Raw genomic sequence first — 24,323 nt, forward strand, 5'->3', positions numbered from 1 at the left:
AATATATTTATATATATATATATATATATATATATATATATATATATATATATATATATATATATATATATATATATTTTTTTTTATATTAAATATATGAATTCCAGTTACAAAACTGAGTGTAATTCTGGTCTAATCACCTACTGTGTGTAGTTTGCACAATCAATTTGTGACTGTGTAGGTTGTTCTCCAAGTACTGTGACTTCCTTCCCATATTGTAAATGTTAGGTTGACCGGCAGCTCTAACTTCACCCTCTGTGTGTGAGCATGTCTTATGAAGAGTTGGCACTCCATCTTCTTTAACTCCAGTGTTTGCTGAGGTTGGCCAAAGCAGGTTGGAAAATTAGTGGATGGAGAAGCATTTATACACAGTATTTAGAAAATAATGATTTTCTGTATGTTTGCTGTCAGGCATACATCCACTGTTAGGATAATGATATGTTAGGTTATAATCAAATCCCTGATACGCAGGTTACAGTTGGTCCAGAATGCTGCTGCTCGCTTTCTGGTTGGGGCAAGAAAGTCTGGAGATTCTGTTTCTCCAATATTAGCTTCTTTACACTGGCTGCCTGTCAGTTGTTGAATAGATTTTAAAATCTTGTTGATAGTTTTTAAATCTTTACATGGGCGTGCTCCTGCCTATTTATACGAATTATGTGTTTTACACCAGCCATCTACAGTGCTTAGATCTTCTGGTCAGTTGTCTCTTGTTGTCCCTCGTACCAAGTGTAAAACAGGGCTTTTACAACTGCTGCTCCTCGTCTGGGGAACTCTTTACCTCATCATATAAAGGAGTCGTCTACAATTGAACTGTTCAAAACGAGATTAAAGACTCATTTCTATTCACTTGCTTTCTGTGACCTTCAAGTAATACTGATGGTTTCCTCATTGTGATTATGTAATCTTACTTCTATTTATTATTTACAGTATTGTATTTATATTCATTTATTTTATTTCTATTTATGTTATTTATGTTAATTGTATGTTCTTTCTTCTTTTATTGTAAAGCACTTTGGCCACAGCATTCTTTTGTTGTTTTAAATGTGCTAATAAATAAATTGACATTGACATGTCTGTTAAACACTGAATGCCTCACCATGGTGTCATTAATAAGATCACCTTCACTATCAGAACCCTCACCTATTCTGTTTCTCTTCTTGGTACTCAAATGTGGCACTTGGTGCCACTGCCCACCTGCCAAGTTGTTTTGCCTGCCTAAGGTAAAGTCATCTCTGATGGAGAATCACAGAAATCGTCGGGTAGAGGGGTCCTTTAATCGGAATGGCTGGCCCAGCGCTGACTCAGCTGTGGAATGGCCAATAGGGGGAGGCAGCTTGATGGCCGAGTTCTCCAGGACTCTAAACAAATCCAAATCGTATTTTGTGATATCATGTACTGTTGAATTCTGCTCTGTACTTGTAATATTTCTATTGCACTATTAAATTGTATTGAGGATTACTTTTGTTCTGTTCTGTGTATTGTATTGTATTTACCCCCTTTTTTTGACACCCACTGCACGCCCAACCTACCTGGAAAGGGGTCTCTCCTTGAACTGCCTTTCCCAAGTTTTCTTCCACTTTTTTTCCGCCTACAAGGGTTTTATTTTTTTGGGAGCTTTTCTTTATTTTCTTAGAGAGTCAAGGCTGGGGGGCTGTCAAGGGGCAGGGCCTGTTAAAGCCCATTGCAGCACTCCTTGTGTGATTTTGGGCTATACAAATATAAATTGTATTGTATTATGATTTGTGGTCTGCTTGTTATTAAGTCCATGACTCTGTAAATCACATAAAAAGTCTGGCCAGTCACTGTTTTATGTTGACTGTCACCACACAGACATGTTTTTTTTTTCATTTGTAATAAATCACAATTTCATGCAAAATGAATATTTTAGTAACAAAACAAAGTGTTCAACTCCCTTGAACTTTATCAGTACTAGAGGTTTGATGGCTCATCTTAATTGGTACACGTGTACAGCAACGGAAGTGCAGAACTCTCACTCAGATATCTTGTTAGGACTTTATCAGTAAAGAATTCTATATTAAAATCGCACTTAAACTTGTGGCGAGAGGCTTCACAAAAAAATTTCAATCAAGTGGTACAACCTCTCATGTCTGAAAGCCTCTAATATGCCTCCTGCATAGCAGATCTAAATTTAGTCGGTTTAATAGAATGTAAGGCACGTGCATATAAGAGCGCTCCGGGGCCCGGCCAAGACACTTGAGGAATGTAATGAAGTGTTACTGCCATGCTGACCTTCAGAATGATCTTTGTGTGTTGCAGAATGTGTTCTGGGTTTATATAAACAATTCAAAAAGAATTAAAAAACAACCTTAAAACTGCAAGCTTTATCAAGGCCCTACCTTAAAAATGTATTTCTTTTAAACCAGAGTAACCTTAATCATCTTTTTTGTTCCGGTTTTACTAGTTACTAGATAGATAGATAGATAGATAGATAGATAGATAGATAGATAGATAGATAGATAGATAGATAGATAGATAGATAGATAGATAGATAGATAGATAGATAGATGGATGGATGGATGGATGGATGGATGGATGGATGGATGGATGGATGGATGGATGGATGGATGGATGGATGGATGGATGGATGGATAGATAGATAGATAGATAGATACTTTATTAATCCCAAGGGGAAATTCACATTTAGTCCGTCAAATTCCTTTTTGGTAGTGAAGGGTTAAATTGTTTAATATTTAATTGGACCAATTTATCTGGATTATCTTTATCAATGTCTTTGATAAAACAGGAGTAGGTTATTGGATTAGGTCCTCAAATTATTTCCATAAATTTCATTGGAATATTATGGCATTTGGTATGACATGCCCTTTAGCCCTTTGGGACTCCTACAGTGTGTTTTTTTCATGCCAGTTATCAGAATTGAGAACCTTAGCCTTAGATCGTAATTCCTTCCACACTGTTCTGCACATTGGGCAAAGAGTTGTTGCCAGAGATGCAATGAATGGAGTTTCTTCCCGCTTAATGTTGACGGCTTTGAGATCTTTTTGGCAGGTCTCTTGACACATCTTGAAAGGGCACCTGCCTGCTTTTTTCATTTCTGGGTGTCTGATTTATCACTGTCTTGTTGTTGTGGTGTGCTGGGTGCCTGAGGACATGCACATTAGGCACTTTCCACAGCCAAAAATAACATCTTCCAGTTTGGGAATCCACTCCTCTGCAGCACTTCCTCATTGGTAATGTGGATGAAGTACAAGATGCCCACATCGAAGTGCTAGATGATGTTCTTTGTCACCCTTTATGTTTCACTAGCATACACAGCAGTTACTACCGTCATGCTATCGTAAATCGTCAATGCATGTAGTCAACCAGATTCTACACATATGCTAGAACAGGGCTCCAGTGGCTACAGATTTCATTCTAACCCAAGCAACTGATGCCATATTGTTGCTAGTAGTGCCACAGTTGTTGTTCACATGATTGAATGTCAGTATACATTCAATGTCACCCTTATTACATTATTAACATGATTGAATGCATTGGGGAGCATCAGAGCTTTGGAAAGAACAATTAATAACGTGTTTCTGAAATGCTAAAGAATTAAAAGTCAGTCAGTCAGTCAGTCATTATCCAACCCGCTATTTCCTAACACAGTGTCACAGGGTCTACTGGAGCCAATCCCAGCCAACACAGGGCGCAAGGCAGGAACAAATCCAGGGCAGGGTGCTAGCCCACCTCAGGGCACACACACACACACACACACACCCACACACCAAGCACACACTAGGGACAATTTAGGATCGCCAATGCACCTAACCTGCATGTCTTTGGACTGTGGAAGGAGAATTAGAAGTGAGACGTTTCAGTTTTATGGGTGGCTTGAGGGCTTAGTACTGCTCTCACAGATTGGGGTTTATATCCTGTGTTCCCTGCATGAAGTATGCATGTTCTTTTTGTGCTCAGATGGGTGACTTTTAAATTAAGTGAACTGGCCCTAGTGAATGTGTATGTGTGTGCATGTGAGATCACCCTGCAATGATCTGGCACCCTGTCCAGATGCTGTTCCTGCCTTGTGCCCAGTGACTGCTGGGACTCCTGCTGTACTGCCACCATGCTCTGGATCAGCGTGTCAGGAAGATGGATCGAAGCTTCAGTTTTAATGGAGACCACAACATACAAGTGTAACCATAAGCCAAAAGATTAAACCAAAATCATAGCTTCCTTATGTAGTTTGCTGTAGTAAACCCATATAGCAAACCCCGATAATTTGTGTGGAGGTTGCGATAGCCACATTTTTTGCTTCACGAGCTTGTATCATGTCATAAACTTTTGATTAAGACCAACATCAATGTTTTAGCCCCAGTGGTTAGTGAGCAATCGTGTGACAGACAGACATAGCCCTTACCATTTTACATATTTATATAGATTATCTATATATATATAATGGGCGGCACGGTGGCGCAGTGCCTCGCAGTTAGGAGACCTCGGTTCGCTTCCCGGGTCCTTCCTGCGTGGAGTTTGCATGTTCTCCCCGTGTCTGCATGGGTATCCTCCAGAAGCTCCGGTTTCCTCCCACGGTCCAAAGACATGCAGGCTAGGCGGATTGGAGATTCTAAATTAGCCCGTGTGTGTGCCCTGCAGTGTATTGGCACCCTGCCTGGGATTAGTTCCTGCCTTGTGCCCTGTGTTGGCTGAGATTGGCTCCAGCGTGACCCTGTGTTTGGATTCAGTGGGTTGGAAAATGGATGGATATATACAAAACTCTTTTCGCAATTGAAACGGAAATTACATATGACCACGCAAAACGGAAATTACATATGACCACAGAACATATTATAATACAGGAACTAATCACTTCGTTTGTGGACAACATTTTTATGTCGTAGTTACAAATTATTATTTATGTGAGAGTTATTTTACTGATATTGAAAAGAAGTAAACACAAACACGTCGATCTATCCCATAGAAGTGCGCCCCGCGTCGCCCTCTCCCAGCCCTACTCTCTGGACTCCAGCGCTGAGCTGTCCGCCGTCATACGCGTTCTGACAAAGAAGTTTTATTTATTCGTCCACGTGACTGTCGCGGAAACTGCCACATTATTTTTTTTTTAATTGGCAGTACTTGATAGTAGAAGAGATGAGGAAAACAGCTTTGCGTCTTTGTACTTTTCAACTGCGCCGAGCTGTAAATAATGTGAAGACGATACCACCTTCAGTGGCGAAGGGTCGTGAGAACAAAGTGGACACTTGGAGGTGCAGAATGTCAGGCTGCTCCGCTGGGTCAAGAGCTTCATAGTTTCGGGCAGCATCCTCTCTTCTTGCACTGCTTGTGACACTTTGAGTGCCCCGTCGGCTCCTGGGAGTGTGGAAATCTTTGCGAATGAGTGTGATCTGAGCCATCGAAGCAAGACTTTCTTTGTAAATTGCGCTGCACGACTACTTACCATCCCGGTGAGTCCAGGTCACTAAAACCCCGCAACATTTAAGCTTGCTTTTGTGATGAATTCTTTTAAGAAGATGGAGGGTTTACATCTAAGAAGATGTACGGACCTCTTCATGTTAAGTTTTGGACTTGGGAATTGTTTGGACCTTCTGCCCGTTAAGCACGGAAGGGCAGCGTCCACATTTTTCAGAATAATTTTTCTCTTAAATCACAGGCACGTAGAACAAGGTTGTCAGGCAGAAATTTGCAGGATCGCCTAGAAAATGTAATTTCTATACCACAGAGGTCGTGTTGCGCCTTTCACAAGGATCTGCTACTGAGAGTTGATCCAAATACATTTAAGCTGCTGTTAGTGCTATTTACCTATTGTGTTATACCGCCTTTAAAATGTACTTTATCCGAAAGCACTCCAGTACTGCTCAATGTATCTTTACTTCTTACATGTTAATATTTTACTGTTTAATAATTTATATACTACATTTTATTTTTTTCCCTTGTAATCAGTGAGCGAAGCCACTGGGTAATCAGCTACTTATCAATAAATATTACTTCATCAAAAAACTTGTAAGCAACTGTTGTAAGATAAAAATGCTCTGGATGCTCAAAACTCTAACCAAAAAAGGCAAATTTTTAAAATTAAGTAAAGGATAAGAAAGTAAAATTTTAATTGGATTTACCTGCAGCCTCCTCCATTACAGGTAGGGGGACATTGTAAACTGTTTTTAGTGTGCCTTTCACTCACAATTATTTTCAAACTAACAAAAAAGCTAAACAGTATTAAAATTAGACACTAGATCCTTTATCTTAACATGTCTAAAACTGCTAAATTATTTTATTAAGCACAATTTCTTATAATGTCAAGGAGTTCCTTATATTTTATATTGTGATGCTGTGTTTCAGTTTTCATTGAGTCATCACCATTCATCTAACTTTCTTAACTGCATTCAAACAAAAGAGAGCAGTTCTACAGGAATACATGAAAGGTAAAATTTCACAAATGTAGATTTGATAATTCTGTACAATGGGGTTGAGTAGGCCTAATATCAGCTACATTGGTGATTCACTTTGGAGAAAGCCAAGACTCTCCTACACACAACTGAGACATCGAGAAGTCATTGCCCAGGGATGTCACAGATGAATACCAACCCACTATAGTTTATTTTCTCCCCTTGGGATTAATAAAGCATCTGTCTGTCTGTCTGTCTATCTATCTTATTAAGTGGATAGCAGAATGATTTTTCAGAATAAACAAGCATCCATCCATCCATCCTACCTACTTACCTACCTACCTACCTACACAGAACATTTTTTCAGAATAAACAAGCCTTCCTCCCTACATCCCTACCTACCTATCTATCCATCTATGTATCTGATGGTTTTCCACAACAGACAAGCAATTATCCATCCTTTCGTCTATTAATCCATCCCTTCATCACTCCACCTAATTTTTGCCTACCTACCTACTTATTCAAACGTGCTACCTACCTACAATGAGTAGCTAGAGTGGCACCACAGTTTAGAGCCAGAAGGAAATAAGGAGCTGTTACTAGCCATACTCACCAGGCATGATGAATTGTTTGTTGCTAAGCATTTCTTCTGTAAATCAAAGTAACAAGATTTTCTGCCCTCTGATGAAAGTTATTCCCAAGGTTGCTGCCTTGTTTAAATTGCAAGTACGTGCTGTATGTGCAGTGAGGACAATGTCCTACAAGAATACATTATGAAATATGACCTTGAAGGTGCTTATGATCCAAAAAAAACATTGAAGTTTCCTTGGTGTGTTTAGTATTTCTAAATAATGTAGCGGTCCGGTGCTGCTAAGATTAATTCCGTCAATACGATGGTGATTTATTTATTTTTATAGAGGAGATCCCAGGGACGCTCCCAGCCTTGGCCCGACCTGTACACACTCACAAACAGAAACAAAATAATGCACACGGGAATCAAACAAAAATTAAGGAATATAATGAAATTATGCCACCTCTGTACCCCTACGACGATATTACATTAAAATATAAACACAAGCATCTCCACACAGCAAAGTCCATGGAAAACAACACCGGATGCAATGAAAGATGATGATAGTAAGTCCAGAGATCTGCACGCTGAAAGGGGATGAAAAAACAGACACTGTAAGGGAGAAGACGGATGGATGGTTTAGGAGCACTCCTTTTCTTGCGAGGAAGCCATGAATCTTCTATCAGTTCTTAGCACACAGGTAGATAGAAGACTATCCAGACCCCAACAACGAAACAATCCAGAACACGACTAAATACGGCTTAATCAACAGAAGGCAGCCCGACAGGTAAACGGAACACAAAACACAACAACAAAAAATACTTTTTCTTTCTTTGAACACCTGCCCTCCTTTTAAGCCACTCAGACCACCTTTGACCCCAACAGCCCCTGTAGGGACTGCTGGGAGATGCAGTTTTAAGTTATACTGTAGTAGCACTGCTACAATACTGTTATGTAGATGTGTCAGGTTAGCAAGGTGGCACCAGGATAAGAAAGGCAAGACACAGAAGGCCAACAGCAAATAGACCAGCAACTCTTTTTTACCTCTTAGGAATGTGGTAGGGGGACACACAGTGTTGTTAGGCAGTCACTAAATCGATATGTGATTTGGAAACTTCTGGAGTGCCCTAGAAGTACTGTAACTATTCCATGGATGCTAATTAGAAGGTTATTGGGATTTGGTTTCCAGATGTTTCTCCCCATACTACAGTACAGACCACCTTCCTTATACAGGTTATGCTCTGTACCCTTTTACATGGGACAGAAAAAGCCAAGATGGACTAGGAGGACTGACCATTTAAATAAGCCACTGAGCCCACTAATATACAGAAGAACCAGAGGCAACCTGTGAGAAAGACAACTGGACCTCCATTGTTTGTTCCTGACTCCAAAAGTGGCTCCTGGGATTAAATGCCAATCCCTACCCTGGAGTTGAAGAGAGGTGGGGCAAGCGCTTAGAGTACCAGAGAGGTATTGTAGCCAAAGGTGGAGGTGAGAGATTAGGAGAGCATGTGAGAGTTTGGGAAGATAATTTGGAGAGCTGTCTCGGCACTTATAAACAGTGGGTTAAGTGGACCGCCCACCCAACTGGGCAGACTAGGGCTAAAAATCCACCCTGTTAGGCCCAAAGGGTTATGATTTATCTTTATTTTGTATTTTTCCTGGACTGTTTGGTTCATTTAAGGCTTTAGAAAGCTATTGTAACAGTTTTTTGAAAATTAAAAAGCCTATTTAAAGACATTACATATTTTATAGTCTTTCATGGGCACAGCCATTTAGGGCTTGTTTAAGTACTGCTGCTAGCCAAGTAACTATGCAGGACAAGTGAAGTTTGTGACCCATGATGTCAGAGGTCAGAGGTTATACAGGTCAGCTCAATAACTTCCAGGTTATCCAAGTTTGTCGACAGAAGCAAACTATCAATGTTACCGATTTCCTTTATGAGCTTTTTGATTTTTTTGAATTTGATTTTTGGAAATACTTGCCTACTTTATTTTTTTGCACCCTGCTCTATAAAAAAATCTGCTTCAGTTCTTTCTCTGCCAGAATACAAAGGGAAAACGGGGCTTGTTTTCTGTCTATACTTTTGCTACTCTGTGTTCTTCCATTGTTTCTCACTTCCTGGTGATTATTTTATATAAAAACTTATTTTTCACAAGGATTTTGGCTATGGGTAAGGGTGGAACACAGATGTGCCCCCGTCACAAAAATCAAGAAAAGTAGAAATGTCTCAACCGTACTGCAATACCTGAAACTGTTTCTGCACCCTCGAGTTTTCAGGCCAAGCTTTGTTATCAGTTTGGTTGGCTGGCTCTAACTGGTAACTCAATACAGAACAAGATTTTTAAAAGCAAAGTGTGGTGGGTTTCAACAATTTTTTGGAAATCTTAAAATGATGGGCCTCTTTATCCTGTCAATGAGAACATTGACGTCACAGTCAGGTGCAGGGCCATTGTGGACTTTATGGTGCATAGTCATCAGTTCCAAATCGATCTGCTTGCAATTCGTTGGAGAATTGACTGTTTTGGAATAATTTTTAAGGACAGGACTTTTGGTGGAGAAGGCAGACAGTTTACTATCTTTTTCCCTGGCCCAGTAAGAGGTCTCTGGCTTACCATGTGCTAAAGGCTACACACTATTACTTACACTGAGTTGATTGTTTTACTGATTCATCAATCACATGTTCTTTCATCTTTATTTTAAGCCTCTGTACCTCAGGTCATTGTGTTCACCAGACAACAAGTTCATTATAGATGCCTTAGTCTATTGTAAAGGATGGTCCCTCAGTCATGTTAAGCTTCCCGGTATCAGCAGAAGCTCAAGGAAAGCAGGCGCCAGTGGCCACCAACTTAATAATGGCTTGATACTTTAACCATCACATTTTTAGTCGTGAATGTAAATGACTGTCTGATAGAATAAGAGTGGGGGTGAACCAGAGTAGACAGATACGAGAAATATACTGTACAGTACTTGTGTTCCAACTCTCCTGTCAACTGGCTTTGAGCCATTAAGTAAAAACTGCTGGGAAACACAGTCCAAAGTGGTAAGAAATTATTGCCAGCTACTACTGCTATAAGGTGATAGAAAGCAAATTACATTTTTTCATGAAGTATTGTTGATAAAGAGTTGAGCTGGTCTCTATCTACACAACAACCCATTATCAGAGTTCATTCCACCTCCATGGGCGGAATGAGTGGAACTGACAGAAGACACCATTAAGAGGAGGGTTGAGAGCTGTAGATACTTCAGAGCTTGTTCTCCTTTCTTTCCCAATATAGGCCAGATGTGTGGTGAGAGCCAAGCCAACCCGTTAAGGTCGGTAGGTTGAAAGACAGGATTGGTCATTTCAGTCACGTGACCCCCACAAAGAAGATAAAAGGGGATGGGAAAGAAAGAAGGTCAGTGTGCCTGTGACCTAGACAAAAGCCAGAACTATTGATTTATGAGCTCCACACGGCCAACTAGGGAGCAGACACAAGACATTTGGCTTGATTGTAAGCATATTTTATTTACTTCCAGAGGGCCTCTTTGTTAACTAGGAAACATTTAAAGTTCTTTGAGCCTTGAACAGTGAAATAAAAGCTTTGAGCTTGGCTGCCAAGTGCCCCCTACCAGTCAAACCACTTACTGGCTTATGAATCATCAGTTGCATTTCTAGTATGAAGTCAACCATAGGTGAACAGTATTGTCAGTGTTATGCATATAATAAGGATCATATGTAGAAAAATTCATTGCACTATTCATTTTCCAGCCCGTATATGTAGTTCAAGTTCATGGGGAATGCCTATTTCAGCTCTATTGCACAATAATATGGAAACCATCCTTGAATGTGGCTCAACTTCATCTCACAACATGTCCATATATCCACTTTCACTGAGCCAATTCAAACCTGTGCATGTTTAGGAATGAAATCTGCACATGCATCAGGAAAACACACTCCATACACGAAGTGCTCAGGCTGGGACCTGAACTAACTGTGACATAGCAGCACCATTCACTGTGCTATTGTGCTACTTTATACTAATGTCACATTATGCGATTTCTAGTCGGAGAGGATCCTAAACTTCATGATCAAGTTGCTGATCTTGTCACTGGAAGATATTAGATTACGCAACTAGAACTCAGAATGTATGTCAAACTAGAGAATCTTCTAGCGCAGTTTCACCTTTCCAAAGTTTCTTGAGCCTACTCCTTTTTCTGAGAGCTAATAATGTGGTGCCTGATGTAACCAGTATCCATGCAAAGACTTTTAAAGTCTCTGTCTAACCTTTTTTCCATTCTGTAAAATATGTGACACACACACAGCCAAGCCTCTCTCTTCTGTTTGTCAAGCACCTGCCTTCTTTACTCCTCATCCTTGCATTATATGCATCGTACTTATGGGTGAGTTCTCATTGGTTATCAGCTCTCATGCACAAAAAGCCCAACCAATGACTTGGGGCGAGTCACTGACTGGTTTGACAGAGTTGCTGGCTATGTCAGACCATGCGACTGGGGTCATGTATATTTGTAAACTATGAGCAAGTTACTTCACTTGCCTGTTAGAAAAAGCTAAACTAATATATACATTTTATTTCAAATGTTGTAGTCACCTTGGATAAAGTAAGCCAAATAAGCAAAGAAGAAGAAGAAATGATGAAGCCTGTGACTGAAAATTGCTGGAAAGGTTGTGTAATGTGAAATGGCATTTAAATTTTGAAAATATTTTATGACTCCGGTGGGCTGGCACCCTGCTCAGAGATTTGTTCCTGCCTTGCGCCCTGTGTTGGCTGGGATTGGCTCCAGCGGACCCCCTTCACCCTGTGTTGGGATATAGCGGGTGGGATAATGACTGACTGACTGAAATATTTTATGAACTTTAAGCTAATATCTAGCTTAGTGTATCTATGCTCCAGTTCATGACTTTCTAAATAGTGATAGGTTTGACTAATTATGGTTTAATCGTAGATATAAACGTGTACATGTGGAAGTGTGTGTGTCTGTCTGTCTGGGCCTGAAGTGAGAGGTGGAGTTAGGGTAAAGGTTCCACCTCCGAGGAAACAGAAAACTTGCTTAGCCGCTAATAACACAAACGAGGTCAGCACATCAGCAAAACGAAACTTCAGAAGAAACAGGCACTCGCTTAGCTGCTAATATACAAACAATGCAAGCAAGTCGGCAAAACATAACTTCTGAAGAGTCACTCACTTAGGCGCTAATACAGAAGTAAGGCGAACACATCGCCAAAACAGTATCCCTATTACTTTTCCTCCCGCTGCTAATACACAAGCGAGGTGAGCACGTTGGCAAAATGAAGCCTCCGAAGAAAGAGAAACTTGCTTAGCCACTAATACACAAGCGAGGCGAGCACATCGGCAAAATGAAACCACCGAAGAAAGAGACAGTCACTTAGCTGCTAATGCACAAGCAATGTGAGCACATTGGCAAAACGAATCTTCCTAGGGGAGAGATGCTCAGAGTAGTTCCTTTCAATTACCTGACATCTCTACATTTCAATTTTTTTTCTGACGATTTTGATACTTTCTAGAACCCCAGGCTTTTTACAGCACGGGCTTACACAGCTAGTATTATATATTATGGTTTGATATCATACACAATTAACTAGTTATAGTTTAACTCTATATTGGTAATCTGAAACCTGTGTAACAAAAGTAGTTACATTTGTTAAGAATGTGTTGCTTTGTGTTACACTTTAACCATAGTGAATGTTTCTGCAGTTACTGAGTAAGTACAAAGTAAAGATGTCTCAATATGTGTTCAGACCTGAGTAAGATCAAGTATTGTATGCCTCACTCATGTATGAAACAACTGCAACATAATTCTTAAGAAAATAACATTGACAACTATAAAGAAATTTCCTTTTGGAAATACTTATTACATTTGCCAAGAGATTCTTTTGAATAAGTACACAGGAATGTTCATATTTCGGCAATGTTTGTCATCAAAACAGTCTAAAAACTTTCATTGTGGAGTTTTTGTGGTAATCTGTTAAAAAACAGAATGCTTCCTCTGCCCATAGACTCTCATGTTTCCAATATAAAAACAAATTCCAGTCATACATTTTGTTTGGAAATTTCCTTAACATATCCCTTATGTTCCTGCATACCTAAAAAAAACACATTTTCCTCTTTCCTTGGTTTTAAAGTGATCAGTGTTTGAGCCGGAGTTCTTTATGCCCTGTGGGGCTCTCCTCAGATCCTAAAACTAGGAGGACTGCAGCTGTGCTGCGAGTCAAACAGAGACGAGCCATTCAAAGGCAAAGAGTGTTTGCATTCCTGAAAAAGGCAGCATTGATGTGATAAGTGCAGGCCGTGCTATGACCTTGCAAGGGAGCCTTTCCGAGCTTACATTTTGGAGATGTAAGTTCTCCTCAAAACATTGGAAAAGCTCCCTTGGGTGAAAGAAAGCTGAATTTGGAAATTCTCTTCATTTAACGTTTTAAGATTATCCTTTGATAACATATAGATTTTAATAATGTAGGTTCTTTCATTTTCACATTATTGTTCATTCTAACTGACTGAGTGACTGCCTTTCTTTCTTTCTTTCTTTCTTTTTTCTGTTTGTTCGTTCGTTCGTTCGTTCGTTCATATTCACTAAACACCATTATAGTTTCCTACCAGTGTTCTCAGTATTCTGGCTTATTTCAGAGATATGCGCATCACGTTTACTAATCACGGCATCGGAGAGTGGTGACATGTTGCACCTTGATTAGGACATACAGTACATGTTGGAATTTCACTTTACTCTCTATAGGTGACAATAATTATTCATAATGAGAAAAGCATCCAAGTTTTGATCCACATACGGTTTCACAAAACTGAAACTAAAATTTATTGCAATTGTGAAACTCAAATCTCACTGAAGAGTTTTATGGGAGTTTTAAAGGGGATTTAAATGGGATTTTAACAAAGCAAAGAATTCTGCACCCTAAAACCTCATTCACACTTACATGGTTTTGTGTGTTATTTTCTGCAGCTGCATAAAGCATGTATTCCATACAAAAACTGGTAAAATCAATTCCATAAGGGGGGACCCAAAAATTCCCAGAATAGCGTGGGAGTAGGGTGCAGTTTCCGAATACGCCCCTAGGTTTAGTTTACCCACAGTCTTGTCAATCAGTACTGATATTGTGCTAAGTTAATTAAGTGCGTATTTCTGACATTTACTTTACAATTGTGCACATGACTTCTACTATTTTTTTTTTCTCCAAGCTGATTAAAGCACATCAGGTCTTATCAACCATCAAAGCAATGCTGATCTAGTTTTTGCAAACTGATGAACTTATTAAAAAAGAGTTTATTCCCCATGAACAGATGGTTAATCATTAACATTACAATAAAATGTTGAGGCATCTGCAGGAAAAGACCAGGAAAAAAATGTCCGGAAGCAGTGGCGCATGAAAAACTGCATTTTGTACCGTGACCTGCACTCACCGAGTTGCTGTTTTTCACTCCTCAAATTCGTCAGATCTCACTGTGACTTCTTTATGTTCCCAGCATTAAGTTTGAAGCTGAAGGGAATGCAATTAGCTACCGTGTTAGAAATCCAGAAAAAAAATTCTCAGAGGGCTCTAGATATAATAACTAAAGATGAATACAGGAAGTGTTTCCAGGAATGGAAGAAGTGCTGGAGCAAGTGTAGGGCATCTCAAGTAGAATATTTTGGCAGTGACTAAAATGGAATTTCTCTAAGATCTATAGTAGAGGATTCTTTAACAATTCTGGGAATTTTTGGGTCCCCCTTTGTAGTTCTGACACTTGTTTACAGAATGTTTTAAAAATGTGACATTTTGTGTACAATTCCACACAAGGCCACAAAAACACTCACCATTGCAAGGAGCAGTGTGAATTCTCCACAGGAAAGCTCAGTACATAGAAAGTTGTCTCTGCCAAACCCATCTTCCTTCACCTAGCAATGAGGATTATTAGGCACACTTCTGGTGACTTTTATTCAGGTTATTTTTAAATTTAAATACTAAATGACAGGCAAATGCAAATTAATACATGAAAACACTTCCAGACACAAGCAAAATGCATTTTTCATTGTATGAATGGGATGAATTCCATTGGAAGTGAAACACAATTTATTTTGTAAAATTTTTTTGTGAAGTTTGACTATCAATTCAAATCATTTCACTCATCAGTATAAATGACTACAAAAAGCAAGTGTTTAGAAAAGTTAATGCAGGAGGGTAAGCTCTAAGAATAACACTATTTGGTGCTTTTAAGCTGTTATAATGTTAAGATTCTGCCACACGTTTTCTAATCTGTCTCCTTTACGGATGCAGCAACTCAGGGTCTATATCAGCAGCAATGGCCACGATGAAGTAAGCAGTCCTGAGGCCTCATGTATAAACGGTGCGTATGCACAGAAATGTTGCGTAAGAACTTTTCCACGTTCAAATCGCGATGTATAAAACCTACACCTGGCGTAAAGCCACGCACTTTTCCACGGTACCTCATGCCTTGTCGTACGCAAGTTGTCCGCTCGGTTTTGCAAACTGGCGGCACCCAGCGTCAAAGCAATGGTACTGTTCTTGTGTGATTACTCATTATTTTCATGACGCGGCTTTATAAATACACAGAAACCGCATATTGTTTATTAGTGTAATGCATCTGATTGTAATTAACTCGTAACAATATAATGGTCCAGGGAACAGCCATAGTATTCCAAATACCATAACTGCTTTAGCGTTGTTACTCTCACTTCTCCTTCTTCTTCTTCTTCTTCTTCTTTCAGCTCCTCCCGTTAGGAGTTGCCACAGCGGATCATCTTTTTCCATATTACTCTCACTGCACGACTCGGAGTATTTATATCACTGTATCTGAGTGTGAATCACAGCAGCAGCTGATCGGAAAGAGAATTATCGGTATACAGCTTCAAGGACACGCTGTCTCAGCCACTGCAAAATGTTTTAAAGCCTTTCCTGTACGGACCTCGCGGTTCAGAAACAGTTTAATCCCAAGAACTTTAAATGCACTCAATCAATTGCTCCTTGTAGAACGGTTTGTACTTATAAGTACAATCACCCCACTGTAAACTTGCACTACAGTTATAATATCTCACAACCTGGGCCACTTTATAAAGCGCGTATTTACATATGATGACGATATCATTTTTAAGGTGAAATGCAGCAAAATATGTTTGTTAAATTATACACATAAAACTTTAACTTCATTTAAATAATCTATATTCTTCACTGGGAGTGTCGTGAAGGATAGAATAATTAAACATGTACTACGAAGATATTTCAATGTTCTTTAAACGTTTTGAAGAATCGGCGCTAAGCTTACAGATGGCTTAACGTCTATTACAGAGCTGATTGTGTGGCGATCGGTTACTTGGGGAAAGAAAAGCAAGGACTCTTGGGGTGGCCACGCCAATATATATTGAATATAAAACAGAAGAGAAAATAACAACACAGCTAAAACGCAGCGACAAATTTGGACAAAGGATAAATGCTTGTCATGAGCACGAGGCTCATGAAACACATGTTTAATAACGTGCTTTAGCTCCTATCATCATGAAAATGACATCACGTATACATCTCAGTATTTTAGTTATTCAGAGAGCTGTAATATCACAAATGTAATGGACTCTGTGTCCAGTTGGAGGAAGAGAGCCAGTTTAAGAAGCAAGTAGTGATTCACACACATAGATCACATACGAGTAGAAGATCAAATACAAAACAAAGCATTTAACGTGCTACTTTAATTACGATGTAATTTTGAGAAACTGGTTAATTAAATGATTTACCGTGCTACTTTAATTACGATGTAATTTTGAGAAACTGGTTAATTAAATGATTTTAAGATGAAGTTTATAATGTTCTACTAAATGACAAAATAAACTACGTGATTAAAGTGGAAAATTCGAGATTAAAGTTGACATTTCGTGCTTTTTCCCCACCGTGTGCCTTTTTTCTCTGTACCCTAATAAACTTTCATATGACACTCAGACAGTGGGCTTACAACTCGTCTTTTCACGGCAACTTTGATATGTGACTTCTTTTTTATTTCCGGCACTGTGCGATTTTGTGAATGTGAGCTTTCAAGTTTCTCCAACACGCTATGTCACTCGATCAACTTCCTTTTGTTGATTATACCACGGTTTATTTGAACAAATAGTATGTTTTTCCTTTGCCTCCACTTGGTATTCGCTGAAATTCTTATATTTTCCCGTGCTTTTCCCATTGTCTTTTCACAGAAGGCTGCGCTTAAGGGCGATTTATATTGATTTGCATATTCAAATAGGCGTAATTCTGGGAGGATTTGGGCGTTACATAATGCGCGTGCACGAGCGTTAGTTTTCACGCTGATCGGGATTTATGTAGCGGAAGAACGTGGAAGCTGGAGTACGCACAGATTCCTGCATCTGGATTTTTCTGTGTGTAAGCACATTTCGGCTTTTGTGCTTACGCCATGTTATAGTGCGAGTTCTACGCACGGCATTATACATGAGGCCCCTGGACATCTTAGCAATCTTTACCATGTAAAAATATCAAAAATAAATATCAAATCAAATAAATATAACTAATTAATTCCAGGCCAATTGAAGATAATAATGCCACCTAAGATGCAGTCTTTGGGATGTGCAAACAAAGTCTACATAATTATTCGACAAACCACACTGGTGTAGACAACATAAGGTCCCCACACAGGTAGCGCCTTGGCCAGCATTTTAAACTGAGAACTCTGGAGACACAAGTCAGCAATTCTAGTGGATTAACATGAACCTGCTTATCTTTTTAAAAAACTAGTGTGCTTCGCCCCCTGCTCACTTTGCTTGCCAAACCCCTGGCCTGTGTTATGCGCCAGCCACTTTGCGTCTCTGCTGCTTGCGTTGTGAAGAGGTAGGCTGAACACACCCCAAGTAGATGCGGTTGCTCCTCCGAAACCCCCTCTTAAATGGTGATACAATGAGAAACAAATAGTTTTTTTTGTTACCTCCTCTTTGCTCGATCAGCTGCTGGATTGCTACTGTTGCTGCCGTGCGGGGTGATCTGCATCTCACACATCACACTTCTGTCATGTCACCTATGTCCATATATTTAATCTCTTTTCGCTTTTGCCTTTTAATCAATATCACATTGAATTTTGATTCCGTGTTTGGAATTACATTGTGACAATGCAGCGCATAATTGCGTGAATATCATTTCTTTCTCTCTACAAGAAATGTGTCTGACAATATCGCGTGGGACGTGAAAGTGTCTCTTTGAGAAAATCACGTCTCATCTCCTTCCAAGATTTTTTTTTTATAATAGTATAATATAATAATCCTGATAGAAACTTTTTAGCAATTAACACAAAAATGCACTGTACAAAATAAAATGCTCCATAAAAAATAAAATTGTAAGATTCTGTTTAACACTAAATATGTAAGATTTTTTTTACTCTTTCTTTTTTAACAATTCTAAGCCACTCTTACACATGCTTGATATCAAAAGAAGGAGCCATCAAGACCTCTTTAACAGAAACCACCGGCCTGTTAACAATAACTAATGAACACTCTTAACAGTAAGGAATAACTTTCTAAAACCTACCTAATCCAATTCTAAATTTTCATAGGCCTCATTTTTATCACTGGGGACAACGTCAGACCCAAACATTGGCTGGGCCTCCAATCCATCTATAGTCCAGTCACTTACTTTTTCAGATCTAATTTGACCTCACAAACCACCAGACTACCAATCGAAAAAAAAAAACAATACAGAAATGGAGAGAATGTGCATCATGTTAAGTGATGGTGACTTGGCCTGGAATTCCAACAAAACTTGCTAGATCTAGGAAGCAATAGAGCTAACTACTCCACCACTAAGCCTCCCTTAACAAATGAAGTCTAAATTAATTTAGATCTTAGCAATTAGCATTCAATATGTACACTGAACATAAAATTAAAAAGTGCTCCTTATCAATTACCATATAAGATATAATGAACACAAATGTAATAGTTGTGCATTAACAATTACCATATAAGATGAAATAAAACAATTACAGTAAGAGATGCTCACCAAAAATATTTGAAAGATCTTTGACTATACCTTTAAGGAATGCTTGATTTGCACGTATAAAAAGAGTGACTTCTTAAACTTCTATTCAGGAACGTGATATTTCCTAGACATGATCACCTTTAAACCCTAGTTAGCCTCGAAGCAGAAAGATTTGACAGGAGTAGTCCCAACCTTCTCAGAAGGACATTTCAATTAAAACCAATCAACAAAACAGATGTGACTTGGCCACACAATACAGAAGGTATAGAGGTGACACCATCTTGCTCTTTCCTTTATACTTCTTTGTTTGCTAATACCAACCTTGTAATCAGGCACAGCCTCCAGGGCTTCTTGGTAGGTGAAATTGAATGTGGGGGGCAGTCAGCAAGTTAAAAAATCACTGTAGGTGGAAGGTAGAGTTTGAGGGAACCTCACAATCGGGCATTTTGTTTATTAATTACAGACCTGCCATTCCCACTGTCATATAATATTCTACGACATATAAATATTATCCCAGAAATGTATACCCTGTAATAGACAGACACTTTCTTGAAAGTTGGTTCTCACCATTTTATTGATATTCCTGGGATATACAGTATGCACCATCTTCCCAGATCCTATACATGACAAGCCCACCTAAGAAACTACGGATAAAGTACTATCTGTTTATCTATGCCTATTTTAATTTCTTCATATGCCATTTGCACTTATGTGCAACTACATTGAACTGTTGTGTTACAAAACTCTCACCCCTAAGACTTTTTATCTTCTTAAATGTACATGCTACTCTTTATGGTCCTTAGCTATTTATTCAAGAATTTCCCTGTGAGCTCATCACATCTGGAGCTTTCTTTAACTAACAGTTCAGAAGTAAATAGATTCTCTCAGAGGTGACAAAGTAAAGCCCATAAAAAAGCTGACGACATGCTTTATACAACTCGTCAACTCTGAATGTACTGTTTGCTTGAATTTCTTTGCAAAATGTACTCAGGTCACTGACTCTGTGAAAAGTACAGCTGTCTGGCAGGTGTAGACATTGCAAATGTAAATAGTCTAACACGACTGTTGTACTGCTTTCAGCGCCAAAGCACCAGCTCCACAAAACTTGCTTTGTTGTGTAATTTATATGTGAAAACAGCATGCTCTGTGCTTCTCTCGCTGGTAATGTCTACTGCTTAGCTCGTGTTAGCTTCAGTCATCCCTCCAAATTATTATTTATGCTACGATATTCAAAACTTTGCTTTGAACTTTAAATGGGACCGTGTGAAGATACTTCAAAAGGCATACACAGATATTACAAATGAGGCCTGGTGCTTATTAGAAATTAATGAGCATTGAAAGGGTATTAAAGCAATACATGTGGAAAACATGAGGGATTCAAATATGTTAAATATACAGTGGCAGTGGTCAATAATAAAAAAAGAGATTAATGCAATGCTTTTCATAGTTTTCATTGTCAAAAGAAAATAATAAGCAAAATCCTTGAACTATATGGGTTAGGACCTTTGGTGGGTTGAGTTTGTTTTACTTCATTCTAGATCATTTTTCCACATTTTGTTTCTTTGAAATTAATTTTCCTCATTGATTTTTGTTCCATTTTAGTTACTGTGTTGTTATTCTGTTTTTCAAATTACGTTAATGTATGTATCCATCCTGTTGTAGCCCGTGACTGTGAATGTGTTAGTTGGAGGTGTTTCTGGCACCATCTCATTTAGGGGATGCAGTAAACTTGTGTGTACTCTAGAAAAGGAATTGGAAAAAAAAGTTTAAAATACAGAATCTCTACAGCAGGGGTGTCCAACTCCAGTCCTGGAGAGCTACTGTGGCTGCAGGTTTTCATTATAACCCTTTTCTTAATTAGTGACCAGAGTTTGCTGCTAATTAACTCTTTGCCTTAATTTTAACTGTTGCACAACTTAAGACTCAGGCCCCTTAATTATTTCTTTTTTCCTTAATTAGCAACCAAACAATGTTAAGACACAAAATGAGCCAACACATAAAACAACCTGCGTCCATTACACAATAACTGAAAATAAAGAAAGGTGAAGGCCTCAGTTGGAGTTTGAGACCCCATCTGTTGACTCACTTCAAATCAAATTTATGTTTAGGTGCCGTTTAAGGAAAAAAGAATCAATTCGGCGGGTCAGAGTCTCAAGAAAAGCCAATTAAAATACAGAGAAATAGTTCATTAGCAGGAAAATCTGGTCACTAATTAAGAAAAGGGTTAGAATGAAAACTTGCAGCCACAGTAGCTCTCCAGGACTGGAGTTGGAGACCCCTGCTCTAAAGAAAAGAGTTTGAAAAAACATTCTGTTACAAATTTTGAGATCTAAACAACAACAACTATAATTTTGGTACACCTTTACGTGTAAACTTGCCCGAATGATCAGCTTCCGTTGCTTGTTTTAAGGTTACAGCATCTGTTACGTGTGATCAAATAAAAACATACTACCCACAACTTGATTTTAATGTGTTAAGCCTTACAGGAAAGGCCACAATGCTTTAAAGGGGAAGACTGCGAGAGATAAAACTAAGAGTATCAGATAATCGAAACCAGACAAGCAGTTCTACCTTTCAACTGAGCCAAATCGTTAATCAAGAAAACACAGCGAAGAAAATCAAAGCAAAACTCAAGGACCAGAGTCAAAACAGCACATGTAATGTGTTCACAAAGGTTGCTTTTTGTTGGATTATCTGCAAACTCTGAAAATGACATGTCTGCTGTGCCACTGTTTATATCGTCATGTCGATTGTGTTAGTTATGGTATTTCCGGGGATGCACTGATGCTGTGTCATAACAATGGTGCAGAATCATAACATAATGGTAAGAAGCTCATTATGACCCTGAACTGCCTAGGTCAAAATGAATGAATGATAGATGAACGGAACATCCAAATGGACAAACATTAGTATGTTCATTATTCATATTAGTAGATACAGGTAAGAAAATTCACAATTGATTCCATTTGAAACCCGCTGAAAATTATTTATATTGTCTCCAAAAACAACAGAAGAAGAGGAGGCTTTGGTTGATATTTTCAAATGGAAATGAAAGATTATAACTAGCAGGTGAGAGTGTGTTGGCCCAGTGTTCAGTGACGCTGTACCGCTCAAGGACACTTGCATTTGATTCCTAGCCTAGCCACTGTCTGGACAGAGTTTTCATTTTCTCATAGCGACTGCATGTTTTTCTTCCAAGTGTCTCTGGTTTTCCTCCCACATCCCAAAGACGTGCAGGTCAGGTTAACTGACGTCTCTAAATTGGCTCCATATGACTAAGTGTGGTAGCGTTAAGTGTGACAGCATGGCCTTTAATGGACCGGTGCCCTGTTGAGTTTTGAATAAGCAGGATTAGAACATGGATGGTTAACTGACAGACACTTGTAGACTAGAGGTGGTGCACCAGAAAGCTGAATGAGCCTTTATAAAGATGACTGTAGGGAGTCATTGGGACAGCAAGGTTGCTGACTGACTTTAACCTAAGAATTTAGCGGTGTCTGTTTTCATGGATTTTGTGGACGAGAAGCAGCATCCATTCCCTAAGTCTGTAATGGACTGTTTTGAATACACGTGGGCCAGGTGAGGGGGCGACATTTGGTATTTCTCAGGAATGCTGCAGAAGCACTGTTTCCTAACCACCCCCAGCCATACAAAAACAAATCTTGATTTAATAAAGCACAAACTGAAACCAGCAGTGTGTGAAGCTAAAGATTCAGCCTGTGCCAGCACTAAAACAAATTAATCTGAAACTTCCCCTCTTACATTCAGCTTTGTAATTACAGCAGACTCAGAAATTTAACTCTACTTTCTATCCTGTTCGATGTCAGAAAACAACTGCAAAAAAAAAAAAAAATGATCTAAACCTACCTTTTTTGCACAGAGAGCTATTTTTAAAATCATTTTCATAAAAATGTACTCCCTAAAACTGAATAAAGTTTGTAAAGTCTGCTGCCCAAAATCTATCGGGAATCGGGTTCTATCTACAGACTTCACAGTTTTTCTCCCACATTCCAAAGACACATGTGTTACGTTAAATGGTAAATTTAAAATGACGAGGGTGGTCAAGGGTGGGGGTGTGCCATGAAATGGATTGGTATCACATCCACGATTAGGTCCATTGCTGCTAATGTAGATCATGACTTTTGGCAATCCTGCCAGAGAAAGAGTGTGCTAAGAAAATGGATGGAGGGATCCGTTTTATCATGAGCATAAAACCATGTGCCATGAAGCCATAATCACAATATCAGTTGGAAGTAAGTGAAGTTACTGGTTTAGCTCACTAGCTCCAGCAAGACCCCGGTGAGCCGGAGCCATCAACACCAACCCAACGTGCATTCATGTCATAACAAAGGTTTTTGGAGCCCTAACTTGTGACATTTCACCTTCCCACTTGACAGTATTCATGTGAATTTTCGGTCGGAATATCCATTAATGTGCAAGCTCGCTGTTGATTCGTTACTGTTTTTTTCATGGAACTAAAAAATTAATAAAATGTACTGAATGTTTTTCGCTTCACTCCAAATGTGATTTGACCACATACTATTGCATTTCTGGGTATATTTTATATTTTATCCAATTGACTAAGGTGAAAGGTCAATGTTATGTCACAAGTTATAGAATCCAGTTAAGCTTTGTTTTCTCCAAACTGCCCGACACATGGATTTGAGATTGCAGGGCGTTCACATGGACTTTCCAAATCGGAAACTCCTATTCAGCATCAAAGTGCAAATAAAGAAGGCCCTTCCTCTGCTATAAAGGAATTTATCAGGTAGAGCTTAAAAATAACGTTGGCCATAAAAGGAATGTAAAAAAAGCCTCAATTAGCACACAACCAGTCTAATTTGGTGTGTTCATAAGAAATATAATGATTTAGTTCATGAGGTACAAGTACACAATGAACAAGAACAGTTGCATCAAATATTTGAAATATTAAAATGTATACTTCAGTTTAAATGTCTGAGCCTAAATATTCTCAATTGTGATAGAAATTTGTCATTACTGTTAGTAGCCCATAGAGGACCTGATCACTTGTAAAGAATTAAAAATACAAAATAAATAACATCATAATTGTCACCACAGTCCTTGAAAATTGTCTTAAACAATACCCTACATGCTTATGTATGAAATCTGTATTTCGTAACCTACTGAGGAGTGGCTCTCATAGGGACAAGACCACCAGTAAAGAATCCATCCATCCATCCATTATCCAACCCGCTATATCCTAACTACAGGATCACGGGGGTCTGCTGGAGCCAATCCCAGCCAACATAAGGCGTAAAACAAACAAACCCTGGGCAGGGCGCCAGCCCACCGCAGCCAGTAAAGAATCATGTATCAAACATATAATTATATTCATGATCAGCAAACTTGAAACAACAACACCACAAATACCCAAATTAGC

General features: G+C 39.0%; 1 protein-coding gene across 2 annotated transcripts in view; it reads right to left on the bottom strand.

Annotated features, from left to right (window-relative positions):
* The window catches only part of cdc42ep3 (CDC42 effector protein (Rho GTPase binding) 3), a 36,274-nt gene that overhangs the window by 6,971 nt on the left and 4,980 nt on the right, over positions 1-24,323 (bottom strand). Inside the window, exon 1 of one of the 2 annotated variants that reach the window (XM_039737932.1) lies at positions 14,761-14,841. The exons of the other annotated variant lie outside the window; for it this stretch is intronic. The gene's annotated coding sequence lies outside the window, so the exon portion shown is untranslated. Of the gene's footprint in view, positions 1-14,760; positions 14,842-24,323 lie in introns of those variants that run through there. 2 annotated transcript variants of the gene reach the window in all.

The sequence above is a fragment of the Polypterus senegalus genome, chromosome 16 (assembly GCF_016835505.1).
Source record: "Polypterus senegalus isolate Bchr_013 chromosome 16, ASM1683550v1, whole genome shotgun sequence".
Classification (NCBI taxonomy): Eukaryota; Metazoa; Chordata; class Cladistia; order Polypteriformes; family Polypteridae; genus Polypterus; species Polypterus senegalus.